The 11,785-nt window shown below is 39.1% G+C and overlaps 1 pseudogene; it reads right to left on the reverse strand.

Annotated features, from left to right (window-relative positions):
- Positions 1-230: 230 nt before the first annotated feature.
- Positions 231-329, reverse strand: LOC133799138 (small nucleolar RNA R71; annotated as a pseudogene).
- Between the last annotated feature and the right edge of the window lie 11,456 nt (positions 330-11,785).

Raw genomic sequence — 11,785 nt, forward strand, 5'->3', positions numbered from 1 at the left:
GGTTAGATATAGAGGATCATTACATGCATGTCAAAGATTTCTTAGAAATTTGCTCAACATTTAAATTTTAAATTTTTTCTAATGAGTTAGTCAAACTAAGATTATTCCCTTTTTCATTAAAAGACAAATCAAAAGCTTGGTTAAATTCCCTTCCCACGGGGTCTATAACTATATGGGATCAACTTTATAATAAATTCTTGTTGAAATTTTTTACTATGTCTAATACTGATAGTCTAAGGAGAGAAATCTCTGAGATTTTTCAAAAAGATAATGAAGAGTTTTATGAATGTTGGGAAATACTTATTATTAAAATGTCCTCATCATGGTTTTGAAAAATGGAGACTTGTAAAATATTTTTATGATGGTTTGACTCCCTCTAATCGTCAAATGATTCAATCTATGCATACCAGAAATTTTTGACAATTTCAAGGGCAAGAGGCTTGGGGCGCCCTTGAAGACTTGTCTGTCAATTCACAACAATAGAATTATTTTGATCCTAGGTCTAGGTCAACTAATTCACCAAAAAGAGGAGGAAGGTATGAAGTAAAAGATGAATTAGACTTAAGAACATCCTTAGACAAATTAGCAAGAAAAGTAGAAGCTTTAGCCATAAGCCAAACTACAAATTCTCCAATGCAACCCATAAAAGATGTTTGTTCTATATGTTCTAATCCTTTCCATAATGCCCAATCATATCCTTCCTACCAAGAGGCATTTTCTGAGGAGGCCGATGCTCTTCATGCTTATGGGAAACCAAATGATAGCTCATTTTCATCCACTTATAATCCAAATCGGAGAAACCATCCAAACTTCTAATGGAGACAAAACCAGCCTCCAATGAATCAAGGGCACCAATACAACACACAAAACCAAACTCATGCCCCACAAAATCAACCATATCCTCAACAAAAGAAACCATCCTTAGAAGATACTTTACAACAAGTTATGCAATCCACTCAAAAAAGTCCTACAAAGCCAGTCTCAATCAATTACCAAACTCGAGACATAAGTAGGCAACTCACTACTGCTTTGGCTGATAGAGAAAAATGAACATTCCCTAGTCAACCTATCCCAAATCCAAAAGGTAAATATGAGATAGGAAAGTCTAGTCATAATGGAAAAGCCGAATCAATTTGAACTTTTAGTTCCGGAAAGAACATTGTCAAACACGATTACATACCCGAGGTTGAAAAAGAAAAAGACAAGAGTCAACCTTCTAGTTCTAATGCCAAAGACTCTTCAAATGAGGATACTCCAATCCATCCTTTCATTCCAAAAGCCCCATTCCCACAAAGATCATTTCCAATTAAAAAATGCGCCCAATATAATGGCATCTTAGAAGTTTTTAAGCAAGTTAGTATCGATATCCCTTTCTTAGATGTCCTTAAACAAATTCTCGCCTACTCTAAATTTTTGAAGGATCTTTGTATTGTAAAAAGAAGCACTAATGTTCCTAAAAATGTATTTTTAACTAAACAAGCTAATTCCATTATTCAAGTCTTGTTAAATATAAAGATCCTAGGTGTCCCACAATTTCATCCATTATTGGTGACCATTTTATTAACAAGGTTTTACTTGATTTGGGTGCTAGTGTGAATTTGTTGCCTTATTATGTTTATGAACAACTTGGTCTTGGAGAACTAAAACCTACTTCTATAACTCTTCAATTAGCCGATCATTCTGAGAAAATTACTAGAGTCGTTATAAAAGGTGTTTTGATAAAAGTTGATATATTTTACTTTCCTATTGACTTCATTGTTCTTGATACTCAACCTGTGGAAAATATACATGCTCAAATTCCTATCATTTTAGGTAGACCATTCTTAGCTACATCTAATGCAATCATTAACTGTTGTAATGGCATTTTATAATTATAGTTTGGAAATATGATTGTTGAATTGAATGTATTTAATGTTGCGAAATCTGTTAAGTGTGAGGAAGTGCATAAAGTTAACATGATTGAGAATATTTTTTAAGATGATGGAAATGACTTGCTTTACTTTTGTGAAAAATATTTTGGTATAAACTTACATGTTGATGATTCTATAAATGATGTGAATTCTTTGTTAGAGTCTATGCCCTTAAATGATACCACATCTGAACCTTTTTCACCCCAAGAGCATATTCAATCAATTTCTGAGTCTCCAAAGTTAGACCTAAAACCTTTGCAATAAAATTTAAAATATGCTTTTCTAGGAGAGTCTGAAACCTTACCTGTTATCATAGCATCCACCTTCAATAAAGAACAAGAAGATAGATTATCAGATGTCCCTAGAAAACATAAAGAAGCCATAGGTTGGACCATTGGAGACATTAAAAGAATTAGCCCATCCATATGTATGCATAGAATCCATCTAGAAGAGAACTCTAAAACTTCTCAGGAATGTCAAAGAAGACTAAATCCAAATATGAAAGAAGTAGTTAGAGAAGAGGTCATTAAACTATTAGATGTAGGTATCATTTACCCTATTTCTGATAGTCAATGGGTTAGTCCAGTTCAAGTTGTGCCAAAGAAGTCTTGGATCATAGTTGTTGAGAACAAAAAAATGAATTAATCCTTACAAGAGTACAAATAGGGTGGAGAGTGTGCATAGACTATATAAAGCTAAATAATGTTACTAGAAAAGACAACTTTCCATTACCCTTTATTGATCAAATGCTTGAACGTTTAGCTGGCCATGCATATTATTGCGTTCTTGATGGGTATTCAGGATATAACCAAATCCCTATTTCCCCAAAAGATCAAGAAAAGACTACATTTACATGGCCTTTCGGGTCTTTTGCCTATCGTCGCATGCCTTTTGGATTATGCAATGCACCTGCGACTTTTCAAAGGTGTATGGTTTCAATTTTTTCTGATATGGTTGAAAGATTGCTTGAAGTATTTATGGATGATTTTTCTATGTTTGGATCTTCCTTTGATGAATGTTTGCACCATCTTTCTCTTGTCTTATTTCGTTGTAAAGATAAAAACCTTGTGCTTAACTGGGAAAAATTCCATTTTATGGTTAAAAAATGAATTGTTTTAGGACATGTAATTTCTTCTGAGGGAATAGAAGTTGATAAAACTAAAGTTGATCTTATTTCAAAACTCCCCCACCTAAAACTGTGAATGAAATTAGATCATTCTTAATCATTGTCGGTTTTATAGAAGATTTATAAAAGACTTTAGCAAATTTTCTCAGCCTTTATGCCATTTATTTTGAAAAGAAATTTTTTTTGTCTTTGATAATGATTGCCATGTTGCCTTTGATAAATTAAAAAAAAAATTTGACTACTGCACCCATTATTCGACCACCTCATTGGAAAATACCTTTTGAAATAATGTGTGATGCATCTAATTATGCTATAGGTGTTGTCTTAGGGCAAATACTTGAAAAAATACCTCATGTAATTTACTATGCTAGCAAAACTTTAAATGATGCTCAATTAAATTATTCCACAATCGAGAAAGAATTGCTTGATGTTGTTTTTGCATTGGAGAAATTTAGGTCTTATTTGTTAGGGTCTAAAAATATTGTCTATTATGATCATGCTGCATTAAAATATCTCTTGTCAAAAAAGATGCTAAGTCTTGTTTAATCCACTGGATCCTGCTTTTGCAAGAATTTGACTTAGAAATACATGATAAAAAAGGGTCTGAAAAGGCTGTTGCTGATGATTTGTCTAGGCTAGTTGTTGAAAATACTCATGAATGCACTCCTATCACTGAAAACATTTCTTGATGAACAATTGATGCATGTTTCTTCCTTGCCTTGGTATGCTGATATTGTTATTTATTTGGTCACTAAAGAAATACCATCTCATTGGTCTAAGCATGATAAATCTAAATTTTATTCTAAGGTGAAAACTTTATTTGGGGTGATCCTTACTTGTTTAAATACTGCCTTGATCAAATAATTAGAAGATGCATTCCAAATTGTGACCAACCTTAAATCATATCTTTTTGTCATGATGATGCATGTGGAGGACATTTTAGTGGTAAGAAAATAGCTGCTAAGGTTTTACAATGTGGTTTTTATTGGCCTACTATCTTTCGTGATACATATATTTATTGTAAAGCTTGTGAGAGTTGTCAAAAGTTAGGAAGTGTGACTAAAAGAAACATAATGCCTTTGAATCATATTCTTATCATTGACATATTTGATGTTTGGGGCATTGATTTTATGGGACCATTTCCTAACTCTTTTGGTAATCTTTATATTCTTATTGGAGTTGGTTATGTGCTTAAATGGGTTGAAGCTATTGCATGCCACACTAATGACCACAAAGTTATTCTTTGGTTTTTTAAAGAAAATATATTTTATCGTTTTGGTTCACCACGCGATATCATTAGTGATAACGGTACATATTTTTGTAATAAGCCATTTGAACATTTGATGAAACAATATGGCATTACACATAAAGTCTCAACACCATATCATCCACAAGCTAGTGGTCAAGTTGAAGTGTCTAATAGGGAAGCTAAGCACATTTTAGAGAAAACTGTTAATGCAACTAGGAAAGACTGGTCCTTAAGACTCACTGATGCATTATGGGCATATCGTATTGCGTACAAAACGCCCATTGGCATGTCACCCTACAACCTTTTGTATGGGAAGGCGTGCCACTTACCTGTTGAGTTAAAACATAGAGCCTTTTGGGCTATTAAGCAATTAAATTTTTCTTTAGACAAGGCAGGTGAGAAAGAAAAACTTTAACTAAATGAACTAGAAAAAATTAGGAATGATGCATATAACTATTCAAAAAATTATAAGGATCGTAAAAAATTTTACCATGACAAAAATATTTTGAGAAAAGATTTTTCTCTAGGCCAGAATGTCCTTTTATACAACTCTTGGTTGCATTAATTTCTAACAAAATTACGTTCTAGGTGGACCGATCCCTATATTGTTTAAGTCGTTTTTCCACATGGGGCTATCAAAATTGAAAATCCTAACAATGGTGTTCTTTTTAAAGTTAATGGACAAAAATTAAAACAATTTTTAGAATTAAAAACCTATGAAGTGGATGAAATCCTCCTTAAGGATCCTATTTACCAAGTTATTTGATTGCTTGCGATTACTCTTGGTAACTTGTGTTCTATTTGTTTTAATGTTTGTTTATTTTTATTTGTGATTAAATTTGTGTTACTTGTATCTGTTACTCTCTTGACAATGCACCACGATGATGTACGACCATTCTAAACTTTAACCTCTTGTTAATTTTTAATTTATATTTATATTTTTACACATTGAGGACAATGTTTAAATTAAGTTTGGGGGTAATGAGTTTAATGGTTGTTTACTATTCATGATGTTGAATATGAGGGTAGAATTGTGTTAAGTTTGTTTTGATTTTTTTTTTGTTTTATTGTATTTCCTATTGTTTTGTTTTAAAAAAAAAACTTTGGTGATATCTTTTAATTCCAATGATAAGCACCTTGATTGAGTGTGATTGTAGTCCTCTTGAAAATATGAATATTTTTAAGTTTTATTTCTAATTATTGGGTCAATTTTGCTTAAATTATATATATATAGATTTTTCATAATAGAATACTTCTAATTTTTATAAGTTTAAATGAAAAATAATTTTTCTTAAATATATAATTTAGAAATCAAGATTGACTATTTGATTAAATACATAAGCTTAATCTATATTAATAAGTTTTTTTAGAGCTATTGTCATTGTAAATTTTTTCAGGAAATACGTAAGATATCACCATTTTAATAAAAAAAATTGTGTGTTTAAATTTTCTTTTGCTTGAGGACTAGCAAAAACTTTAAGTTTGGAGGTGTGATAACTCTACAAAATAGAGTTATTTTACCACATTTTTTATGATAATTGTTGCTTAGTCTTTGAGCTTTTAAGTAATTTATTAAATATTTAAGTAATTTTGAATTTATTAGTCATATTGTAATTTTTTTATTATTTTATATATTTTTATAAATATTTTATTGTAATATTTTGTAGTTTAATTATTTGAAATTAGTGTTGATAAATTAAAAGTTAAAAATGTGATTTTATTGAGCTTAAATGTCAAAGTAAATTAAGTTTTAATTAGTATTTTCATAGAACTTATATTGGATATTTTATTATTGAAAATATTTAGTTTTAATTTAATTTAAGTTTATTTTATAGAGAATATGTTGTATTTTTGGGCTCTTGAAAAGCACGAAAAATGAAGAAAATATAGTGACATTTTCAAAGAAAAGAAAGAAAAAAAGTGATGTTTTTGAAAAGCCTCACCTCAAGGAGTTGAAGCCCATGAGCCCAGGCCCGTGCCCTAGCTACCAGTTGGCCCAGCCGCGCCTCCAGCTGCCCCAGGTGCCTGACCCGCACTTACAACCCGCACTCGCTGACCCGGCCCTAGCCTCCCTTCAACCAGTTGCCACCTGGGCCTGCACCCACCAGCCTTCGGCCCATGCACCTGCCCCAGCTCCCAAGCCCGCCTACCTCACCAACCCAGCCACCTATGCTTTAACCCAGCCACATGAAATTTTTGTTGAGCCCACAATTGCCTTATTGTCCCAATGTCCAAAAATGTCATTTTTGCCCAACTTTTTTTTACATATTTCACCACAAAATCATCATTACACCCTAGAATTTACCTCTACATGCCATATTTAGTTTATTTAATTAATTTAATCAATTTAATTATTTTAAAAATCTCATTTTGGCTATTGTTGACGGTGAGAACTCGTCATCTATGTCAAGTTAGAAAAATCAAAGTGTAGTGCTTATGAATGAAGAACTTCAAAAATCTAAACAGAAACTTAGAAAATAGTTGCAGAAGAAAAATGGGGAAAAGAACTGGTATTTCTCTTTTGTGTCCAGCTACAGTGTTTTTTCCAACCCCCTTCCATGTGGAAGTGGTGTTCCTTTTATAGTGGGCTCTAATGGCCCCTGAAACATTGTGGTCCAGGGGACCAGATGGTACACAAGTACATTGTTAGGAGAATGGTCTCATGGGTAGTGGTATTGACTCCAGTACATGGTCAGAATCCGTGGGGATGTCTCCACTACTTATTTAGTACGAGTGTTAGAGGAGTGGCACCAGGCGTAGTGGTGCTGGTGGTGGTGTCGACTCTGACATCTGGTTAGAAGCATACATGCCATGTCCCCTCTCCCAGTACTCCCACTACTTGTCTAGCATGAGTATTCGGATCATACATACGGGGTCTTAAAGGTTGTACCCCGTATGAGCTCCGTACTTGTACGATATTTTTGAATTATACTTAGTCTTTCAGCTCTAAATGTTGGAGTCTCCGTAGGTCCTTATAGGAGACACCATCTTCAGGTGCGGGGTGCGAGATACCTGATGCATGTAGGTGGTCACGGCGCGTGACGGGGTCTTGGGCCCTTGGCGCAAGACGGGCCCCTTGTCGCGAGACACCCATAGCACCTCAAGACCACCCATGAGATGTGAGTGATAGGAGTGAGAGACGGATCTTGCGAGGGACGCTTGCACTAGGCGTTGCCTCACTGGGTGCGCCGCGAGGTGGCAGGCGTGAGACGGGTCTCGCGAGGGATGCTTGCGCGAGGCATGGCCTCGCTGGGTGTGCCGAGAGGTGGCAGGCGCGAGACGGGTCTCGCAAGGGACGCTTGCGCAAGGCATGGCCTCGCTGGTCGCGCTGAGGGAAAGCAGGCATGAGACGGGTCTCACGAGGGACACTTGCGTGAGGCGTGGCCTCCCTGGGTGTGCAGAGGGATGGCAAGCGTGAGATAGGTCTCGCGAAGGATGCTTGAGCGAGATGTGGCCTCTCTGGGTGTGCTGAGAGGTGGCAGTCGCAAGACAGGTCTCGCAAGAGGCCCTTGTGCGAGGCATGGCCTCGCTGGGTGCGCCGAGAGGTGGCAGGCGCGAGATGGGTCTCGCGAGAGGCCTTTGTGCGAGGCGTGGGTGCTAGGCACGCTGAGAGGCTCTGTCAAGGTGCATGGGTGCTAGGCACGCCGAGAGGCTCTGACAAGGTGCATGGGTGCTAGGCACGCCGAGTATAGCTTCACCTGCCTCCCTGCGAGAGGACGGTGACCCAAGGGCTTCGCGGCACAGGCATGTATTTACGCGGTTATGGGACCTTAACATGTGTTTTGGACCTTTTACAAGCATGGATTTTTGAGCATCCACACTTGCCCCCCAGTCTAGGAGAGGGCCTTTAGGCGCTCTGGTAGACTTTTCGATATGGTGTCTTGAAAGCACGGGTGGTGTTAGTGGTGATCCTTGTGATTTCTTGAGATTGATTGTGAGCTTATCGTCTTGCTTCGTGGATCCCAATCTAGATGCCAAGCTCTCTTCTTGGCCATTGATCAATCTTTAGGTTCGATGGTTGAGATGAGCCTGCGGCTCCTATAAATAAGCCTTCACATCTATCCTATTATTTACACCCCATCTCCTTAGCTTAGTGGTTTTTAAGTCTTTATACCTTTCAAGAGGTAAGGGGTTCAATCCCTCACAACCTCACCTTTGTCTTTTTATTTTTATTTTTTTTATATATATATATTTTGTGTTGTTTCTGTTATGCCCATACTCATGTAGGTACTTGGGGACTAAAACACCGTTTTCCTTTGTTTTTGCAGACGCGTACTTTCGACCACTTGCCTCTCTTTGACCGTGACGGTGCTTTTGGCCCTCGATCTCCTTTTGACCACAACAGTGCCCAATTTTACTCCCTTGAGGTATACTTTCTTTCTCCCTTATGTCTATTGGGTCCAAATTAGCACCACTCGAGATGGGGTACTTTGGTCTGAGCTCGTTGTGAGTTACCCCAGTTGCATGCCCTCATTCATACCCCATAGTTGGTTATTTAGAGCGCTTGTGCCTAGAAGTTTTGAGCCCATTCCTTTGTGTTTTGTAGCAATCCTCTCATTTATACGTGAACCTTTTTTGCTTTTGGGACGAGGTCTCATGGCATGTGAAGGACCATTTGACACTCCTCCGGGGGTCGAGTTTATTGACTTGTCTTCAGACTCGGAGCCCCCCGAGGACAACCTTCACCAAGACTATGACACCTTAAGGCAGGCCCGTATTCGTCATCTTGAGCACATGGCTGAACTTAGACGTAAAATCTGGGTGGTAGAGAGCGAAATAGACTCAGTTTTGAGGGGAGACAGAGTATCTTTTCCCCTTGACCTTAATGACCATATAGCGAACCTTACGGTGACCCTTTTAGATTTACAGATGGAGCTGGAGTTTATGGAGGGAAATCTCTCGCCTAAGCCTCCTACCCCATTTTCCGCTAATAACTGTCATGGGGCCATCCCGTCTTCTCCTCAACCCTTGTTCTCGGTCTACCCTTGCTTGGCTCTTTCACACTCGGCGCCTTGGTGGAAAACCCTTGCTAGGAAGAACAAATGGAGGGTAAAGTTCCCTGTTTCCACCTCACCTTTTTATTTTGGTTTTGCAGATATGTTGAAGAGAGCATGACGACAGGTGATCGCTGAGGATCAAGACATGGGCCCCCTATTGGCATCCACCCTAGTGTCCCATGTGTCTGAAAATAAATTATTGGAATTAAAGGAGAACTACCGTGTTTGCGCTGAATACAAATTATACGTTCCTTCGAACAAGTGGCGGGATGATCGGCCAAGTCCGGGTTATGTGGCCATGAGCGAACATATCTTGAAAGCGGGTGTCACAATCCCATTACACCCGTTATTCATCACAGTTCTCAACTATTTTGACCTTGCTCCGCTCCAGTTAGCGCCCAACAGCTGGCTGACCTTGATTTGCCTCTTTATTGCGTATATGGAGCGCTTCAAGCATGCTCCCACGTCCCAAGAGGTGCATTTCATGTAAAAACTCATGCCCTCTCCTAAATCCAAAGGCTTTTATTTCCTGCAAAAAGCCAATTCTTCAGTCTCCTTGATAGAGGGTTCTCTATCCAACCCAGGGTCTTGGAAGCATGACTTCTTCTTTGTGAAGGGTCTCCTCTCTATTCGTGAGCACTTTTGCTTAGCTCCTAGTAAGTACTTCAAGTTTTTTATTATTTATTTTTTGGAACTTACTGTTTTGGAACTTATGCTCATGTCAGCAACTGTGTTGATTGTGCAGAAAATTTTCCTATGCCCGAAGTTATCGGGTCGAAGGCGGAAGTAGTGGATAAATTTCTCGAGGCTGACCCTACTGAAAAAATGGTTGTACGTATCTTCACCGTGACCAACCTCAACCATCATAAGCTGTCCCCGGTCTCGGAGCTTGAGTTGTTGTGGACTATTTCTGGAACGCGGAAGAAAAAGGCTGCTTTTGCTGATCCTCACTCGGACGGGGGTGAGGCTGTGTGTGTGCCAGAGGGGGTCTCCCTAGGACATAGGCAACCCCACCAACCATCTTTGTCTCCTAGGGAGTGCCCCCCTTTATCCCCTAAAAACCATGACATGGCCTCCCACTCCCACGATCAACAGGCTATACCGAAGGGCTTCATCTGTCCCTATTATGAGGACTTCAGCGCTTTCCCTCAGGCTTCCATTGATCCTGGTCCATCAGGGGCTCATTTTTCTGATCTTCCTATGCCCCCTCCTCCTTCGGTGAGTGGGTCATCTGTCCCTACCCAGGCAAGCACCCTTGGCTTGGAAGGGGCGCCTTGGGTGGGTCGCATGGCGACCTCTTATTGGCGATGGTATGTCCAGGTCACCACTGATCTTCCTAAGGCTGATTGGAGTGGTCTTGGGAATTTTGCCATGTCGGAGCTTGGGGAGACTCTTGCGCATTTCGCCGCTTGGGTGAGTTCATGCATCTTACGTCGGCCTTATCCCCTTTCTCTCTTTTTTTTTAATTTTTTTTATTTGTGCTTATCATCGTTATTGTTATTTTTCTTGTACAGACCTATATAGTGGCCCAACGATTTACTGATTCAGCTCAGGACCTCTCTGCGTCGAATGCTGAAAGGGACCGCCTTACGGTCCAGGTCCAGGGGCTTGAGAGAGAGCTTGTTGAAACCAAACAATAGATGGAGAAGGCCCTGTCGAAGGCCTCTTCATCATCGAAAAAGAAGAAGAGGGCGATTTCCAAGGATGTGATGCTGCAGGAGATGGTCACTTGCTTGGAGGCCGACCTTGAGGGTGCAAAGGCTACCATCGCAATGTTGCAGGGGAGGGTCTCTTCCTTAGAGGCCGATAAGGCTGACATTGAGTATAGATCCATAGAGCGTGCCCTCTATGGGGTATGGAGGCAAAATCCAAACTTCGATTTTTCCTCCTTTGGTGAGCATGCCATTGCCAGGGCAGCTGAGTGGAATGCCTACGGCAGGAGGCCTTGAGATTGTCATTCTGTGTTTTTTGCTGTTTCAGTCCAATGTGGTTTTGTGCTCATTTGAGCCTTATTTTGCTTGTAATTTCTCTAAGTCCTATTACATTATCAAAACTCCTTTTTTTTTTATGTACATAAGTACAAATGCGATCACTCATCTTTATTCCTCTATGTTAGAGGTCCTTTTGAGCCCTCAAAATGGGGTTCGATATGTTCTCTTTTTTACTTATTGGGCTTGAGGTCCTTTGGAGCCCATGCGAAGGGGTTCAATAGGTCCCTCTTTGGTGCCTCTTGATTGTACCTATAAGGATATATTGACCCCTTGGGTTCTAGTTATCCTTTTATATATTTTTGCGTGCGCTTATTATCTTTTGCGAGTAGTGTCCTTCTCGTCGTTATTCATAGTACTATTTTTGCAAGGGTCTCTTTCAAGACCCTTTTTGGCTAGACGGCTTGGTGGCCGTTCTAGGCTTATTGGTGGGTGCTTCTATTGAGGCACTTCCTCTTGTGGAAGCATTTACTCTTATTAGGATGCTTTTCTTGTAAGACCTTTTGACCTCCTTG

This window comes from Humulus lupulus, chromosome 8 (assembly GCF_963169125.1).
Source record: "Humulus lupulus chromosome 8, drHumLupu1.1, whole genome shotgun sequence".
Taxonomy (NCBI): domain Eukaryota; kingdom Viridiplantae; phylum Streptophyta; class Magnoliopsida; order Rosales; family Cannabaceae; genus Humulus; species Humulus lupulus.